Raw genomic sequence first — 17064 nt, 5'->3', positions numbered from 1 at the left:
CGCTAACAAAAGCAAACACATGTGTCAAGGATTATTCTAGATTCTCATGTCATTAAAATGTGTCAAGGATTATTCTAGATTCTTTGTGTATACTCATTTAATCCTGACAACAGCCTTTGAGGTAGCTATATTATTATGAGTATTTTGCAGGTGAGAAAAATTGAGACAGAGAAGAAACTTGCTTAAGGTCACACTGAAGCAGAGCTGGAAGTCAAACTCAGGCTATCTAACTCCTGAGTCTGTACCCCTTAACAATGGTACACTCTCAGTGGGGTAGTAGGAGGTTTTAATTCATGACGAACAGCAAGATTAGTAAGCAGGCCATGGAAGAGTAGTTTCCAACACATTGTTGCTTTCTTTCTGGGTTACCCATAGGACACCATTAATTTTTTTTCCAATTGTTTTCTTTATCAAAACCTCAAGCCTTCCAGAAATTTCTGAGTAAATCATTGAGCCTTCTTTTAATCACACAAACTATTTGATATCTTCAAAGATTTATATTATATTCATATTTTCTTTCAGAATGGTTCTAGCTTATTTTTACCCGAAATTAACTCGTCAGCATTATTCTTTACACCATCATTTATCTTTGACTGAAAAATGGAACTTCTCTGGGATGTATTTTTAGGAATGAACAATGGTGTAGGGTGATCAGCCTGGTTAGGAAGACCAACCTGTCAATCAGTGATGTGATTTAGTCTTAGTTGTGTATACACCCCAAAGAGCTAAATTGTTAACATTTTTGCCACTATTATAGAGCTTTGCCACTGTGTGCGTCATAATGGGCAGTTTCCTTGCTGTCAGAAGACTTTTTCAGGCTATTCAGAAACATCTTTTCTTGATATGTGGTCACATATTTTTTTCTTAATTGTCAAAGATTTATTTTGAATGTGTTGTATGTATCATATTCAATTTAACATCCTTTTCCCTAAAATAAGGATTATGCTTTTTAAGTTTTTTATTTTCTAATTGTTAAATTATTTTTATTTAAACATTTTATTTATTTAAGTAATCTCTGTACCTAACGTGGGGCTTGAACTCACAGCTCAGAGATCGAGTCGCATGCTCTTCCGACTGACTCTGCCAGGCGCCCCAAGGATTATTCTTTTTTGGTGAGATGGAAAAATATTGATATTGATTTAGTCACCACAGTTATTAGCACTGAAAACAATTGCTCAACTCTTACAGTATTGTTTCCATAGCTTTTGCTAAATCAATGTGCTTTGATCATTGCTTCTTAGCTTTCACAAATTATTTAGATTATTTGAATTAAAGAGTGGTCACAGCGTTGGCAAATGTACAGTACTTTAATTTTAAAAAGACTTCAACTAAAAGGACTTTAATTTAGAAGGACTTTCACATCCATGACCATTTGATCTGCCCAATAAGTCTTTCAGCGACCAAGCAGGTTTTATTCTCATTTTACAGATGCAGAACCTGAGACTCAAGGACATTAAAAGATTGGTCCTAAAATGAGTAAGTCTTGAATCTGGTTCTGCCTGACTCTAAGTCCAGGCTCAGAACGTCCCTCCACTCCGCAGTTGATTCTTTAAGTATCTTCTATTAACATGTATGATGCCCCTTTCCATTGGCTTCATTTGGTTTTTCAGCAGTGCCACGTGCCAATTTCCTCACGTGCCAATTTCCATTCTGGGTGGTTGCAAGGGAACACACCTGGGTTCCTTGTCTCTAATCTTTCATTTTTCTTTTCTGTGGCCCTCCAGCTTCACCTTCCGTGGAATTCTCCTCCTTCCTTTGCCCCAACTTTTTAAGTCGTCTCCCAGCCCCCGGGCAGTGGGACCTCCCATACTAATCATCAGCAGGAGAGCCCATCAGAGAGGGGAGGCAGAGGGCACGGACCGCAGCACGCCGGGAAGCCATGCTGAGGGTTCCTTGTGCATTTCCTTCTTCGCGGTCCTCTGGAGCGTCCTCGCTGCCCTCCGGCCCCGGCTGTCTCCAGCCCGCCCCGGATCCGCCTCCCCCTCCTTCCTCCGGGAGGTTGAGACCAAGCGTGGGACGCACTTGTGTCCCTCTCCGGTCACCTCGTTGAGGCACCGGGGCTGCTCCCGGAGCAGGATTTACAGGCCCGGAGAACGCCAATGGGAGATCCAAATGGTCGGGGACTCCGGCACTTTAAGAGGCTTTTCTCTGGGAAACACCCGTCCCCTCCGAGCGCCTTATGAATGGAAATACTCCTCCCCCGGTCGAGCCCATTTTCCCATTTCACCAGGAGCCGCGGCTTGCTCTCTCCTTTCGGTCTCCCCGCCCACATCAACGCGGGCAGCTCCAGGAGGGGACGGACAGGAAGCCTTTGGCCGCCTATTAAATCCCACCCATTTCTCCGGGGGCGATTTCCTAACCTTCCGGGACCGAATTCTGCAATTTGATGTGCGTTTTGTCCGAATGGTAGCGACACGGGCCTAAGGGAGGGGGAAAGCGAGGGGGTGGGGGGTGGGGGGTATGCGCTCTTTTCCTCGCAACATCGCTGGCGGAGCGAGGGAGCTCACACGACACAGATTTTGGGGCAAAGCCTTTCCATCTGGACAGCACCATGTCCACCAAAGCGGAGCAGTGTAAGTAGCAGCCGGCCCGGCGTTCCGGCCCGGCCTCCGGCTGGGAGCTATTGCAGTTGCGGCGTTTGCGGCTGCCGGGAGACCTTGGCATCGTGCTGGTGCGGGGGTGGGGGCTGAGGTTGGGGCGGGTGGGGGGTGGGGGGCGGAAGAGAAAGTGGGGGAGGGTGGACGTGGATGGCAACGCGGCGCTGTCCCCGGTGCTGAAAAATAATGCTGTCTTCTCGGGCTTGTGGTGGGGTTTCGCAAGACTGAAAGACCCTGCGAAATGAAATTGAAATGGGGTCATTCTCGGGAAAAAGAGGCCTCATATCTTTCAGATAAACATTTCAGTATCTCTTGTTGGAGTGGGGGAAGGGGGGCAGCGGCAAATCAGGGGCGGGGAACTGTCAGTGCAACCAAAGCCTGCCTGGCCTTCTGAGCATGCCCAGTTCTAGGTGCTGGAGCCATCGGGGAGTTTGAGTCTGCAGTTTCCACTTCGGGTTGGAGAGGCAGGAAAGGAGAGAAGGGAGAGGGAGCCGGGAGTCAGGCAGAATTCTGGACCAGTGTGAGGAAAATCAACTCCTGAATACCTACACTAATGCAAAAACTAACCCCAACCACAGGTTAAAGCAAGAGTTGGTGCTTTGCATGAAGGTGAAAGGGGCTCTGAGAAAATGATCTAATTATTTTTCCAAAGAGGTTTCCTTTGTAGGGCAGCTCACACAAACTACAACAAATAGCAAGAGGATTTTAGTTGTCTCAGTGTGTTTGGTTGGAAACAACCTGCTAACTCCTTGTGGACAGAGGAAGTTTCTAATAAGCTTCCTATAGCCTCTCTTATTGCAGTGCGCATTTGTAGGCCGGTGGTGTGTACTTCGTAGGTTGATTAATGTGAAATCTTTTCCCGAGTGCACTTGAGGGATTCAGGAACTTAGTTTTTGTAAGTAAAAGATATTTTTATTAAGCAATGAGTTTGAATTTTTAACAAATATGCCAGAACTGGTTCATCTAATTGACTCTTGTTTCTCTCAAAGAAGTACACAGTTGATAATGCTGTCCTGTCACTCCTTAAGTCTTTGTATTTCTTTTTTTGGAATGGCTATAAAAGCCATTTTGTGAGACACCCGACACAGTAGTCTCATTATTGTGGGGCAGTATGTTGTATATGATATGCATATGCAGTGTGCCACTTATTGACCAGATAGATGAAATGAACTGAAGGCTCACAGAATTCCCAGATTGATGGTTCATTAGAGATTCTCTATGCCCACCTACCATCCAGTGCTTGTACCTCTTAACAATGTTATTTTTGGAATCTGTAACACCTGGTTTGAATCCTAGTTCTGCCATTTACTGTTTGACCTTGGGCAAGATAATTGATGTCTCTAAACTTTATTTCCTCATCTGTAAACCTGGGGTAATAATGCTGATGGCGTTGTGATTATAAACGAGGGAATACACATGGAAGATTGAGTAGTGAGCCTAGCACATAAAAGAACTCAAGAAATGATAGCTCTTCCCTCTTAATATTCCATCTCTTCTAAACAGAAAGTTCTTTTGTGAATTTTTTGGCCTGTTTTTAAAAGTTAAATCTAAACCTCAAAGAAAAATTTTGCTTCCACATAGGATTTCAAACAAATTGAATGCATTATGTTTTGAGTAATGGTAACATAGTTGGAATCAGTGTGAACTTTCCACTTAAGAATATCACACCCTTGAAGGTTTTATTATAGTATGTTGTTAAAAAAAACCACCACCTGTCATTTGATTTTATAGTTAATATTATGTAACTTCAGGTTAAAACCAGTGAGTATTACTGTCTGTTTTCTGTGTTTTCGTTTCCTTGTTATATTTGAGATGCACTGGATGCATTGTCTTGTCTCTTTCCTGGGCAGTTAATGCCAGGATGAATAAAATCTACTGGTGGATTTGGTTGTGTAGTGCAGGTAGTGTGTAGTTAAGAAGCTATTTTAGAAGTGTTTGTAAAACAGATTTTTTTCCCTCTGTAGATAATGGAAAGGACACCATATTTGAAGTTAGAACATGTGGATTTGAGTTTTTCATGCCCTTCTGATTAACTGTGAGACACGGGGCAATTAACTTAATACTTTAGTGCCTCAGAGTTTCCATCTATGAATTAAGGGATAATAGTAGCAGCTTTATTTGTCCTAAGTGTTCTGTTCTGGAAGGCAAAGAAGGTAAATGGGAATAGGCTGTGAAAAGGATAAAGATGTTTTGGTGTTTTGAGGTATCTTTATTTATAGTGAAGGGAAGTTAAAAATTTCTTTTTTTTCTGTTTTACATGTGCTAACATGAATGTATTGTCACTTGAGTGCACATTGTATACCTGAAAATAGAGCAAACACATGAAAATCTGCATGGTTGATGTTCATGAAGGGTGAATACTTTTTAATAAAGAGAAGTTGCAGATTTGTGGTATTTTATCCTTGGACTTAGTAGGAATATGGCTAGAAGGAAGGAGAAAGAAGGGAAGGCTACGATATTTTTCTCTCCTACTGGATGCGAAGACCACCAGAACAGGAGAGAACTAGAGAGTTTATTTATCCTCTGAATTCGGGATTATGCACAGTACCACTTGTCTAAGGACCAAGAGGAAGAATGAGGTTTAATATAATGTCACAATATTATTTCTATTGCTCTTCTTCCTGAGGCGTCTTGATGTAGGTAGAGGTTTCACTGGTGCAGGAAGTGGAGATAGTTTGGTTGAACCAGCAAGAGGAAGCACTTGCATTTCAACCCAAACAGATTACGTGATTTACCTTTGAGATGTAATGTATCACAGATATGTGAAAAATGATTTTATTTTTATGTAGTGATATTTTCTTGTGTGAAATAAGTAATAATGATGAAAGAGAGACTAGTATTAGCTAGGATATAGTTTGGAGCTGTTTTTATACATTCACTCTGTTTCCTGTATAATGTGCAGAACATCATAACAGAAGGTGAAAGCTTCCTAGCAATTTCTTAAGGCGACTGCACAGAGCTAAAACTTTTTTCCTCCAAACGCTTCTTTTTCTTACAACATTCACTGTAGTGAAAATGTTTTTGTAGTTGCTGTAGAATCTGAAATGATTCTTTTATTTGGGGTTCTAAGGAATCCACCTCCTCTCCCTTTCTCTGTCTTCTAAGAGTTAAAATGGAATAATCTGGAGTACTTTGGATGTGCTCTTTCAAAAGAAGCATCTTTCAGTAACAGCAGAAGTTGAGTTGGGGTTCTAGAATCAGACTGCTGCCTAAGTATAAATTCTGGCTCTGCTTCTTGCAATCTCTGTGACCTTAGACAAGTTAACTCAACCTTTCTAAGCCTTGACTGTATTATCTATAAAATGGGGATAGTCATAGTTGTTGTGAAGATTAAAATGAGGTGATCCATGAAAAGTGCTTAGCACAGAATCTTGGCACATAATGAGGGGTTAATAAATGTTAGCTATTATTATCATCATCATTATCAAGTATAAAATCTTATGCTTGCTGCTAAAATGAGGATAATTATAAATTTGGATCTACTCACCCCCCCAGAGTGTAGCAGAAAAAAAAAGTAACCATGATATTATTTAAATGGGACATGGTCTATTGGACTATTTTTTATTCTCCTTTCCTTGTCTCTGGGTCTCCTCTACAGCAGTCAGCCTAACCCATTTTAAGTGGGAGGAGATTTCTGCATGGCAATTCCTTGACTTGGTATATCTAGCAAGGCACTGGCTAATCATCTAAACAGAGGATTTCTAAAGCATGAAATCCCTATCCATCACTTTTTGTATTACAATGATGGTGTAGTAGCTGATAAACACAAATCACTTATATAAATATCCATCAAAATGTTTGTCAATTTTGGAAATTAGCCTGAGTATAAATTCAAAAAAGCTAATTATAGAAATGTGAATATATGCTATTTTTAATGTGCTTATCCTACTCATCTTAAAAAATTTTTTTTGAATGTTTATTTTTGAGAGAGAGAGAGAGCATGAGCTGTGAGGGGGCAGAGAGAGAGGGGAACAGAGGATCCAAAGGGGCCTCTGTGCTGATAGCAGAGAGCCTGATGTAGGGCTCAAATTCATGAACTGTGAGATCATGACCTGAGCTGAAGTCAGATGCTTAACTGACTGAGCCATCCAGGTGCCCCAGTCCTACTCAACATCTTTATCTTAGTAACTAAAAGTCTTTTTGATTATATGAAAAACACTTTTAAGAGTAGAGATAATTAGCACTATGAATTGAAGTTGAACTTGGCCCTGTCCCATGCATCTTTAAGGGTCATATTTAGAGAAATTGAGGGGCGCCTGGGTGGCTTGTTCGGTTAAGCGTCCGACTTCGGCTCAGGTCATGATCTCCATGAGTTCGAGCCCCGCGTCGGGCTCTGTGCTGACCGCTCAGAGCCTGGAGCCTGTTTCGGATTCTGTGTCTCCCTCTCTCTCTGCCCCTCCCCTGTTCATGCTCTGTCTCTCTCTGTCTCAAAAATAAATAAACGTTAAAAAAAATTTAAAAAAAAGAGAAATTGATAGTTAAAAATTATTTTATGTACATTATATTACTGTAAATAGAATATTGCTGTATTACTAATATTATTATAATAGAAAAACACCTCTTTGAATAGTACTGCAACTTGTAGTCATTTAGAAATCTTGGCACAACAACATTGCTAACCTCATAGAGAAAACTAGTTTTATTCACACATATAAAAATTGGAATATGGTTATTAGCCGTATTTGTGGTAGTAAAAAGAGCACATGGTTTTTAGCTCTTGTCTTACATGGTTTCTCTGCATCATTTGACAGTAGTTGCCACATTTTAAATTTGAACTCTTCTTTTCTTCTTTCTTTTCTGGCTGTTCCTACTCAGATTATTTCCCTTAGGGCTACTTACTTCTCCCTATTTTTTATGAACAGCATTTTGTCATTAGGTTCCCCCCTCCTTTTTTAAATTGCACAGGTTCTTGGTTTCATTCACTTTCATCAGTTATCACCTCTATGTGGATGGCACCCAAATACAAGTTTAAAGTCTAAACATGCCTCTTGAACAAAAGCCTCTATCTCTATCCAGGCATCCTATAGTCATCTCAAACCCAAACTCTTTGTCTTCTCCCTCATGCTTGTACTTCTTTGGGTATTACTCATTTTAATGAATAGCACTACCATCTACCCATTCACCCAAGTGAAAAAACTGGGGAGTCTTCTTAAACTTCTCCTACTCTCTGTTATTACAGAGATACAACAAATCACCAACCCCTGTTGATTCTAGCCATGCAACTAAATTGCTGCCCAACTCTTTGATCTAGTTATTTTGGATTTTTTTTTCCAGTTCCTCCAATGTACTGTTTTCTTTTTGCCTGAAATGCTTTCTTTTTCTCCATGCCCTCTTCTTTGCCTTTCTTTGTCCAGTACTTAGCTTGGAAGCCCTGCCTGATTGCCAGTCTCCCCTTGTACGCCCCTCTCGTGTACTCACGCTGTATGGAATAATTTGTTTTCTTGTTAGGTGACCTCATTTACTTTATGTATAGACTGTATTATGTTCATTTTTGTGTCTCCAGTGTGCAAACACCATTGTCTAGAGCACAGTGTATGCAAAAAGCTGTTTCTTCAAAGTAAAAATGATTGAGAGTGCATTAAATGTCTTTTTATAAAGAAGGATTACATAATCCAATTTTTGGATACATTAATTTGAAGATTTCATATTTTTGTTAATGTGAAGTTTTGCACTCCATACAATGTGAATATAAACTATACAGAATGCATGCTTTTCAATTGGATTTACAAGTAAATAAAAATACACTTTAAAAGTATATAAAACATATTTGCTAAATCAAATTTTATAGTATTTATATAACAAGTTATACTTTTTCTGAATGTTAATTGTGTTTTTGCTTCTTTCTCATTAGCTAAAATTTTCTGTTACTATATTCAGCATAATAGTTGTGATTCCTAATTGGTAGACAATCTTAGTACATAGCCAACTGTTTTTCTTATGATAAAGTGGCAATACATTTGAAGTTGGGGACTTGTGATGCTGTAATTTAATGTGGATCCTTTGATAATACATCTGTTCAAGTTTTATGTATTCATTACTCAACCTATAAGTAGGCTTTACATTGGGATTTTCATTTTATAGTATTGTTGTGTTGTAAACTCACACTTATTGCTTATATTCTGAAAAGACAGGAGTAGCTATTCATAGATGAGCACATATATTGGCTTAGAACTGAAATGTTTATTGCATCAAGAAGTACATTAAGCAAAATGTATTTTTATCAATAAGCTTGCTTTCTATAGTATGTGTCGCGACCGGCGCGACAAACACCGATGTCAGGCTGAGACCGGGTTGAGCAATGTTCCCCGTTGACTCAAGCCAACCAGTACGGAAAGCTCAACCATTTTGTTTAGAATTTTTAGTTTTTTTCAATTCATATGTTATATTTTTGTCTTGTTTTTCTCTTCTTTTGTGGTACCAAGCAATCCATATTTCATCAACTTGTCCATTCACTTACTTAGCAAATATTTATTGAGTGTTTACAATGTGTCAGACTCTGTACTAGGTTTTAGAGGAGATTACAGTTGAGTACTCAGGGGCATCCCACTTTGCTGAGGTGTATATACTCTATTTTCAGCTTTCCTATGATACACTGTCTAGGTCCCTAAAAATAATAGGAAATTGATGAACTTGTCATGACTTATTCATAGAGAGACAATGCTTGCTCCTTGTGACCATTATTGCTTTTGTTGTTGTTGTTGTTGTTGTCCTTACTGGAGGCTAAAATTTTTGTAGAGAATCTTGTTAGAATCCCTGGCCACCACTCAGCATTGTTCTCATTTTCCGGACTTTTCTGGTTATTTTTTCTCAATCTGCCAAATTAATTTTATAATAAAGTTATATATCTCCAGAAAAAAGCCTGATAGCATTTTTATGAGTATCACATTAAAATTAGAAAATAACTTATGTAGGGAGAACTAATATCTTTAGGATACTGAATCTTACTTTTAAAAATATTTATTTATTTAGAGAAAGAGAGAGTGAGAGAGAGAGTGTGTGTGCGCGAGCAGGGAAGGGGCAGAGAGAGATGAGAGAGAGAATCCCAAGCAGGCTCTGTGCTGTCAGAGTAGAGCCCCATATGGGGCTCGAACTCACCAACCGTGAGATCATGATCTGAGCTGAAATCAAGATCATGATCTGACTGAGCCACCCAGGTGCCCCGGGATATTGAATCTTATCTAACAACATGATATGTTTTTCCGTTTGTTCAAGTCTTTTCATGCCTTTTTAGGGATGCTTTGGAATTTTTTGTTAACCTTATGTTTAGTATTTTCTTTTTTTTCTATCATAATTGGGGTCTATCTTCCATCTCTAATTTTTTACATGAAGGCTATTGATCTTTGTATGCAAATTTTATAATCCTACTTTACTAAATGATCTTTGTGTAGCAGTTTGCCATTTATTTTTGGGGGAGTTTTCAATGTATATATAATTATACGGTCTGTGAACAACAGGAAATAATTTTATCCTTTCTTTTCTATCCAATTCTTATATCTTGAATTGCTTTCTCTTTTCTAATTGCATTGGTGAATATCTCCAACACAATGTTAAATATGGTGTAGATAGTGGGTATTTTTGCCTTGTTTTTAATTTTCGTAGGAAAGCCTCTAGTATTTCTCTTTTAAATAAGCTATTATTTGGGGCTGAGATAATTTACTAAGGAAGTATCCATCAATTTCTATGTTATTGAGCTTTTTACAAAAACCTGACTGGTGCTCAGTTTTCTATATTTTTGGAAGCCATATGACCTCTCTTAACCTTATGAATATGCTGGGTTAGATTTTGTCATATTTTATTTAATAATTTTTGCATTGATATTCATGAGTTATATTGGTCCACAGGTTTTTAAAACAATTATTTATAGAGGTGTCTGGGTAGCTCAGTTGGTGAAGCCCCTGACTCTTGATTTTGGCCCAGGTTACAATCTCACCAACTGTGAGCTGGAGCTCCGCATCGGGCTTTGTGCTGAGAGCCTGCTTGGGATTCTGTCTCTCGCTCTCTCTGTGCCTTTACCCCACTTGTGTGCTGTCTCTCTCCCTTTCAAAATAAATAAATTTAAACTTAAAAAAAATATTTATGTATTCATTCATTCATTCATTCATTCATTTTTGTAGGGGTGGAGGTTGGGAGCAGTTCTAGTCAGGATCTGAGAACATTGTTGTATTCACTATGGAAAATGAGTTTGGAAGTTTTCCTTCTTTTTATGCTCTGGAATGATTAAAGTAACATTGTGGTTACCTGATCTTTAAGTTTGTTAGAGTTCCCTTGTGAAACCATCTGGCTTGGTGCTCTTTTGTAGTGGAACTCTAACTTCCTTCTCTATGTCCTCTATGACTCTTATTCTGTTTAGAATTTCTGTTTCTACTGGGGTCTATTTTGGTAGGTTTTATTTCTTTAAAACATTATTCATGTCATCCAAGTTTTCAAATTTGTTTGTATAAAATTTTGCAAAAGAGTCTCTTAGAACTTTTCTAAGAATTTTCTTTATTTTAACTTCCTTGTCATTTCAATTGTAGTGCTTTTAATGCTATATACTTATGTTTTCTCCTGACTACCCCCTCCCTCCTTTTGTCATGAGTGAATTAGTGGTTTGTCCATTGTTGCTTTCTTTTCTAGGGAACTAGTTTTTGGATTTATGTATTGATTCTACTGGGTTTTTTTTTGGTTTCTAAATTAACTTGTGCCATTTATTATTAATTCTCCTTTTCCTTGATTTCTTTGTTTTTTTTTTTTTGTTTTTTTTTTTTAAATTTTTTTTTTCAACGTTTATTTATTTTTGGGACAGAGAGAGACAGAGCATGAACGGGGGAGGGGCAGAGAGAGAGGGAGACACAGAATCGGAAACAGGCTCCAGGCTCTGAGCCATCAGCCCAGAGCCTGACGCGGGGCTCGAACTCACGGACCGCGAGATTGTGACCTGGCTGAGGTCGGACGCTTAACCGACTGCGCCACCCAGGCGCCCCAGATTTCTTTGTTTTATTTTGGTGTTCCCTAGAAGGCTTTTTGAGTCGGGCGCTAATTTATTTATTTTAATATTTTCTATATAGGCATTTCATGCTATGTATTTTTCTTTGATCCTTCCTTTCTCTGTAGCCTACAGATTCTGATAATGTCAGGCTTTAATTATCATTTTCAAGAAATTCTGCAGTTTAATTTTGTATTTTGCCTTTGATCCAAGAGTTGCTTAAAAGTGGAAGGATATTTTAGTTTTTTTTAATTTTGTTATTTATTTCTATTTTTATTGCATTATAATCTGAGGATGATATTTGCATTATTTCTATTCTTTGGACCTTACTGTGGTTTTCTCTGTGGCCTAAGATTTAGTCAGTTTTTGTGAGTATTCTGGATGTACTTGAAAAGAAGTTGTAATATCTGTTACTGGGGCTCAGAGTTTGATGTAGATCTATAAGATCTATCTTATTTATGTTGTTTAGGTCTTCTGTACCTTTATTAATTTTTTATCTGCTTGATCTTGGATTGTGAGAGGTATGTTAAAGTCTATTATTAATGTGTTTTTGTCTATTTCTCCTTTCATCTCCTGTAGGTTGCTGCTTAATGAAGGCTATTGCTGTGTTATTGGGTGCATAAATGTTAATAATTATAATATCTTCATTGTGAATTGTAGACTTAAGCATTATGAAGTGTTCTTCTTTATACATTTTAATGCTTTTGGGTCTCAATTCCACCCTGTTGGATATCAAGATTATGAACCCTATTTTCTTTTATTTGTGTTTGCCTGATATATCTTTCTCCATCCTTTTATTTTTAACTCTTTTGAATCTCTTTGTTTTAGGTGTGTCTCTTGTATTCTGCATAGTGTTGGATTTTGCTTTATTAGACAATCTGAAAATCCTTTTCTTTCAATAGGTGAGTTAAGTCCATTTACATCTATTGATATTAGTAATATGTTTGGCCTCAGTTCTATCATATTGTTTTATTTTTATATCTTTTGTATCTGTGCTTTTTCATCATGCAGTGGGTTTTATCTGCTTGTGTGTTTCATTGGTTAACTTTTTACTGATACCTTTATATACCATTAGTCCATTTTTGGGGGGCATACTTATTGGTTGCCTACATTAAACAACACTGAAATTATCTGGTAACCTCTTCTCCCTTACTCCTTCTACTCCACTGTCTGATCTAAAGTAATATCCTTTTATTTCCAATTAGTGTCTATTAGACAATCATATCCATATGTACTCCTTATTTCCTCACTCCAACTATTGATAATTATACTGTATTTACTATATTGTTTCCTTTATAACCACAGTTTAGCTTTGTTCTACAGGTATATTTATATCTAATGACCATCACGGATTCTTATATTACTGTTTCTCAATCTTTTTGATTGTCTGAATGTTCTTTTCTAATTGATTCTTTAGGAAGGGCTCACAGGACCAATATATCCCAAATTTGGCAAGTTTATAGTAGTTTGCAGCTTGTATTCAGACATCAGATTGGTGAGATATAAAACCCTTGACTCATATTTCTTTACCTTGAGTATTTTACATATGTTACACTATTTTTTTTGAGGGTGGGATGGGCATTATGAATTGTTGAGAAGTCTGGTGCAGTCTTTTCTTTCCCTTACGAGTGACTTAGCCTTTTTGCCTGATTGCCCAAGGTTTTTTTTATTTTTCTTTAAAGTAGTTTTAACTATAATATGATTCTGTTTTGGCCATGCTGAAATGATTGTGGTGTGTCTTTTCAATATGTAATTTCAAGATTTTTTTTAATGTTTATCTATTTTTGAGAAAGAGAGAGAGAGAGAGAGAGAGAGAGAGAGAGAGAAAGTGCAAGTGGGGGAGGGGCAGAGAGAGGGAGACAGAATCCGAAGCAGGTTGCACGCTCCGTGCTGTCAGCGCAGAGCCTGATGCAGGGCTTGAACTCATGAACTGTGAGATCATGACCTGAGCTGAGGTCAGATGCTTAACTGACTGAGTCACCCAGATGCCCTAATTTCAAGATTAAAAAAAAATTTTTTAGGAACATGTTCTGGAATAGTTTTAGTATTTATTTTGTTCTATTATTTGACATTCTTTGTGATCCCTATCATATGTAATTTTTTTTTTTTTTTTTTTTTTGCTTATCTTCTGTATGGATCCATTTCTGTTGAATGTTTTTAAAATCTTTCTTCATTTCTTTTGAGTTTTTTAAGAGTCACCCACACAATGTACTTTTATTTCTCTATATGTGAATCAGCTTATTCATGGTGATTCCACATATATATAGAAATATATTTATTTATTTGTATTTCCCTGATAAGGAGCGACGCTGAACATCTTTTCATGTGCCTGTTGGCCATCTGGATGTCTTCTTTAGAGAAGTGTCTATTCATGTTTTCTGCCCATTTCTTCACTGGGTTATTTGTTTTTCGGGTGTGGAGTTTGGTGAGCTCTTTATAGATTTTAGATACTAGACCTTTGTCCGATATGTCATTTGCAAATATCTTTTCCCATTCCGTTGGTTGCCTTTTAGTTTTGTTGGTTGTTTCCTTTGCTGTGCAGAAGCTTTTTATCTTCATAAGGTCCCAGTATGGAAACCAATTTGTCAATAAACTTCATATAAAAAAAAAAAAAAAAAAGAAATATATTTATTTAATCCTTAATTTGAAATGTCAAATATAAATAAAACAATGAAACCGTTCTGTTGAATATTATCTTATTTCTCACAAATTCAAACTTATTCAGTATAAGTAAGTACAAGCATCTGACTATGTCATTATGTCTTCTAGTGTAAACATGCCCAAGTACCTACGTATTGGAATACATGTTATTTTCTTCCCTCTTTTTTTTTCTGAAAATAATATATATAAAAAATTCACCCATTTTCAAGGCAGAGTTTAATGAATTTTGCTAAGTATATATAATAGTGTAACTACCACCCTAACCAGTATAACGAATAGTCCCCTTGTCTTAAAAAGAGTCCTTGTGTGCCTTTGCTCTTTTTTAAATTGAAGTGTAGTTGACTTACAATATTACATTAGTTTCAGTTGTACAGCATAGTGGTTTGATGAGTTTGTACGTTATGCTGTGCTCACCACAAGTGTAGCTACCATCTGTCACCATATGATGGTATTACAGTGCCACTGACTGTATTCCCCTTGCTGTACCTTTTATTCCCCTGACTTTACTCATTCCATAAATGAAAGCCTATATCTCCTACTTCTCTTCACTCATTTTGCCTATCCCCCTATTCCCCTCCCCTCTGGCAGCCATCAGTTTGTTCTCTGCAGCAGTGGGTCCGTTTCTTCTTTTTGTTTGTTTGTTTTGATTTTTAAATTCTGTATATAAGGGAAATCATATGGTATTTTACTTTCTCAGTCTGACTTATTTCACGTAGTGTAATACCCACTAGGTCCATCTATGTTGTCACAGATGGCAAGATCTCATCCTTTTATATGGCTGAGTAATATTCCATTGCTTATATATACCACATTTTCTTTATCCACTCTTCTATTGATGGACACTTGGGCTGCTTCCGTATCTTGGCTATTGTAAATAATGCTGCAGTAAACGTAGGTGTGAATATATCTTTTATAATTAGTGTTTTTGTTTCCTTTGGGTAAATACTCAGTAGTGGAATTACTGGATCATATGATATTTCTATTTTTAATTTTTTGAGGAACTTCCAGTACTGTTTTCCATGGTGGCTGCACCAATTTATCTGCACCTTTGCTCTTTTTTTTTATTTTTTTTTTATTTTTTTTTTTTTTTTATTTTTTTTTTTTCAACGTTTATTTATTTTTGGGACAGAGAGAGACAGAGCATGAACGGGAGAGGGGCAGAGAGAGAGGGAGACACAGAATCGGAAACATGCTCCAGGCTCTGAGCCGTCAGCCCAGAGCCTGACGCGGGGCTCGAACTCCCGGACCGCGAGATCGTGACCTGGCTGAAGTCGGACGCTTAACCGACTGCGCCACCCAGGCGCCCCTGCACCTTTGCTCTTGATCTTTTTCCTCTACTGCTGGTCTCAGGCAAACACTGATCTGCTTTCTGTTGCTATTGTGTTGTGTTTTCTAGACTTTATATAAATAGAACAATTGAGAACATAGTCTTCTGTTGACTTCTTTTATTTAGCATAATGTCTTTGAGGCTAATTATTGTTGTATATATTAATATTTTTCTCCTTTTTATTGTCCTGCAGTATTCCATGGTATGCATACAATATTTGGGCTGTTTTCAGTTTTTGGCTATTACAAATAATGCTGCTAAAGGTATCTGCATACATATTTTCATGGGGCCATATTTTTTATTTCTCTAGGGTGAACATCTAGGAGTGGAAATGCTTGGTATTATGGTAATGAATATTTAACATTATAAGATAGTGCCATATTGTTTATCAAAGTGGCTGTAACATTTTGCATTCCCACCAGTACTGGAGGAGGGAGTTCCAGTTGTCCCACATCTTCACCAGCACTGGGCATTGACTTGGTATTAACGTAAGTTGTTCTAGTAGGTGTGTGTAGTGGTATCTCACTGCGGTCTTAATTAGCATTTATCTTAGGACTAGTGATGCTTTTTATGTGCTTCTTGGCCATTTGTATATCTTTTTATGGGACATGTCTCTTTCAATCTTTTGTTAGAGTTTTGGCCTTTTTGTTGAGTTGTAAAAGTTGTTGATTCTGAATACAAGCTCTTTGTTGTGAAAAATTTTGCTTCTAGTCTGTGGCTTACCTTTGTGTTTTCATAACTGACTTTTGAGAAGTGAAACTTTCAAATCACGAAGTCCAATTCACCAACATTTTTTTTCTTTTATAATTTGTGCTTTTGGTGTCCTGTTTAAGAAATGTTTGCCTCACCTAATGACACAAAGATTTTCTCCATTGTTTTCTTCTAGAAATATAATAGTTTAATTTCTAACATTTAGGTCTATGAATACTTTGAGTCAATCTTTATGTTTGGCAAGAGGTAAGGTTTGAGGTTCATTATTTCCATATACAGTATCCAGTTGTTCCAGCACCATTTGTTATAAAAAAATATCTTGTCTCCTTTGAATTATCTTGGTACCTTTGTTGAAAATCAGCCTATCATATATCTGGGTCTCTCTCTAGACTTTATTCTGTTTATTCATTTATATGTCTATCCTTAGGCCAGTGACATACTCTCTTTATTACTGTAAGTTTATAGCAAGGCTTGAAATCAAGTAGTATAAATCTTCCAACTTTGTTCTTTTTTTTTGTTTGTTTTACAAATTATTTTAACTATTGTAGGTCCTTTTCTATCAATGTAAATTTAAAAACCAACATGTCATTGTTTTTCAAAAGAAATTTATTTGGATTTGGCCAATACATCAGTTTGAGAAGGATTACTGAGGAACACTGAGTTTTTTAGGAACACTGAGTTTTCTAATTCTTGGAATGAGACGTATGTGTACTTATTTAGGTCTTGTTTGATATCCCTTTGTAATGTCTTGCAATCATTACATCATTCATTAAATTTATTCCTAAGTATTTTTGTGGAGTTGT

The sequence above is a fragment of the Lynx rufus genome, unplaced genomic scaffold, assembly GCF_022079265.1.
Source record: "Lynx rufus isolate CCGP_SWC_20201006 ecotype Redwood Valley unplaced genomic scaffold, mLynRuf1.p SCAF_17, whole genome shotgun sequence".
In the NCBI taxonomy this organism is placed as follows: Eukaryota; Metazoa; Chordata; class Mammalia; order Carnivora; family Felidae; genus Lynx; species Lynx rufus.
This window is presented reverse-complemented; position numbering follows the sequence as displayed.